The sequence below is a fragment of the Leucopleurus acutus genome, assembly GCF_964270905.1.
Source record: "Leucopleurus acutus genome assembly, chromosome: 4".
In the NCBI taxonomy this organism is placed as follows: Eukaryota; Metazoa; Chordata; class Mammalia; order Artiodactyla; family Delphinidae; genus Leucopleurus; species Leucopleurus acutus.
Genome location: NC_139146.1, coordinates 142,223,424 through 142,226,086, shown reverse-complemented (window position 1 = coordinate 142,226,086; position 2,663 = coordinate 142,223,424). Strand labels below are relative to the sequence as shown.

At 40.4% G+C, this 2,663-nt stretch overlaps 1 pseudogene across 1 annotated transcript; it reads left to right on the top strand.

Moving 5' to 3' along the window:
- Positions 1-208: 208 nt before the first annotated feature.
- On the top strand, positions 209-1,026 carry LOC309961163 (peroxiredoxin-6-like; annotated as a pseudogene). The gene has a single exon. The product of its transcript is annotated as a peroxiredoxin-6-like (transcript).
- The last annotated feature ends 1,637 nt before the right edge of the window (positions 1,027-2,663 follow it).

Below are 2,663 nucleotides of genomic sequence, written 5' to 3'. Positions count from 1 at the left end.
TGAATAAATGTTGAAAGGACAATGAGAGTTCATAAAGTGTTGACTATATTTCTTTAGTCATGTTTGTTCAACACACCAGTTACATGTGTGTGTTTACTGTATTTTAGGATTCAATTGTAAAAGTCTATGAAGGATTAAAGTATTAAAATAGCATAAGGATTTAAGACTTTGGTAGCACTACATCAAAATAATCATTTTATATAAGAAAATGGAGTCCTCCTTCCGTGTCACTGCTGCCACCACGCCCAGAGGGCTCCTTCTTGGGGATGAGGCTCCCAACTTCGAGGCCAGTACTACCATCGGCTGCATCCATTTCCATGACTATCTGGGAGACTCATGCGGCATTCTCTTCTCCCACCCTCGGGACTTTACCCCAGTGTGTACCACGGAGCTTGGCAGAGCAGCAAGCTGGCACCAGAATTTGCCAAGAGGAACGTTAAGATGATTGCCCTTTCAGTAGGCAGTGTTGAAGACCATCTTGCCTGGAGCAAGGATATCAATGCTTACAATGGTGATGAGCCCACAGAAAAGTTACCTTTTCCAATCATTGATGATAAGAATCAGGACCTTGCCATCCAGTTGGGCATGCTTTACCCAGCAGAGAAGGACGAAAAGGGCATGCCTGTAACAGCTCATGTGGTATTTATTTTCGGTCCTGATAAGAAGCTAAAACTGTCCATCCTCTACCCAGCTACCACTGGCAGGAACTTTGATGAGATTCTCCAAGTAATTATCTCTCTCTAGCTGACTGCAGAAAAGAGGGTTGCCACCCCAGTTTATTGGAAGAATGGAGACAGCGTGATGGTCCTTCCAACCATCCCTGAAGAGGAAGCCAAAAAACTTTTCCCTAAAGGAGTCTTCACCAAAGAGCTCCCATCTGGCAAGAAATACCTCCACTACACCCCCCCAGCCATAGGCTCTCCACAGAGTTGGTGCAGGAGCTGCTCACTGAGCACCGTGAGCCAGAGGATGCCAGCTGCCCATCATGTTTTCCTGCAGCAGTACCATAAAAACATCCTCGTATGATCACAGCCAAGGTCTTTAGGTTGCTATACTACTGGCTTATTGAATGAAAATGGCACTAAAAATTCCTTGGGATTCTTTGCTCTGTGCCTTTAGCAGCATTCTCTTCTGTTCATATATCTTAGCATTCTCTGCTGACTCTCTTTGAAATTTGAGGCTCATCTTGTTGGATCTCTGCAGGGTTTATGACCAACAAGGTGGTACCAGTTTATGGTGGAAAAAACCTGCTTTGCTCTATCATAGAATGAGTATCAGTTTTCTTCAGCTGTGCTAATCAAATCCTTTCTTCTGTTACCCATTTTGGGAAGGAATAGAACTTGGGGTTCAACTTCCTCTGTACATACCTACGTATGTAACCTAAGAACTTAGAGTAACCCAGATGTTCTTCAATATTCCATGTTTTGATCACAACTGGGGGCAAAACCTTTTCAATTCTGTAATTTTCCAGTAGATAACTGAAGAATGAGCAGGGGGAAGGAAACTTTAAGTATTTTGCTATCAAGAAAAATTTTCAATACATTTCTATTGAAAGTGGGAAGCTACAGAAAAGGTTCCACTTGCCTGCCAGGGAGGTGTACCAGAGGCATGAGTAACACAACAGTGCCAGGTGCCTTTCAGAGTACTTCTGGATGTCAGTTGGCTCTACAGTGAAGTGCACATGAAAGGGCACACCTTGGGAAGAGGGGAGAGGATGACTGAAAATGTTTTATTATAGATTTATTCTTGCAGTGGAGGAGGGGGACTATTTTCTGAATTTTACTTCTTAGTGATCAGCAAGTAAATCCTTTTTTAAAATGTGATCAGAAAATTCTGTTGTCACATTTTCAAGTACTTGTTCAGACTCATGTCCTGAGGGCAGATATTTCCTTGCTAGATTTGACACTGGTGCTTTTCTCCAAAGACAGATACGTAAAATTTCATATAATGAAAATGGAGGAGCAGCTGATGAAGATGTGATCCCAGGGACTTCCCTGGTGGTCCAGTGGTTAAGACTCCACGCTTCCACTGCAGGGGGCACGGGTTTGATCCCGGGTCAGGGAACTAAGATCTCACGTGCTGCCCAGTGCAGCCAAAAATAAAATAAAATAAAATGTGTTTCCTTTGCTTTGAAAAAAAAAAGGACTATTTTCTTTAATTTTTCATTTTTTAACACAAATTTAATCTCATTTTTAGGTTGGATAAATTTTGATAAAGAATAGTAACTAACACTTTTGTTGGGGATTGGCTATAGAACTTTTTTTTCCTATTAAGTGTCTAGAAAATGTTTTCAGTTATACTAGGAACTGATGATACCATAATCAGAGGAACACAATGTATAAAATAAATTGTACACTATTCACATTGATAGTTCTGCTACTATTTCTTAAGGAATGAGTTTTCCAATGGCAAACTCTTTGGAAGACACTTTGTGTGTCTCCCACTAATATGTATATTTCTATTCATCATCTCCTCTGCTTCTCTGTGCTTATACGGCCATTCTATGAGGTGACCATCACCCTGATACGAAAATGATATAAAGATACTACAAAAAAAGAAAATTACAGACAAATATCACAGATGAATATAGATACAAAATCCTCAACAAAATACTAGTAAACATAATCCAACAACACATTAAAAGGATCATACACCATGATCAA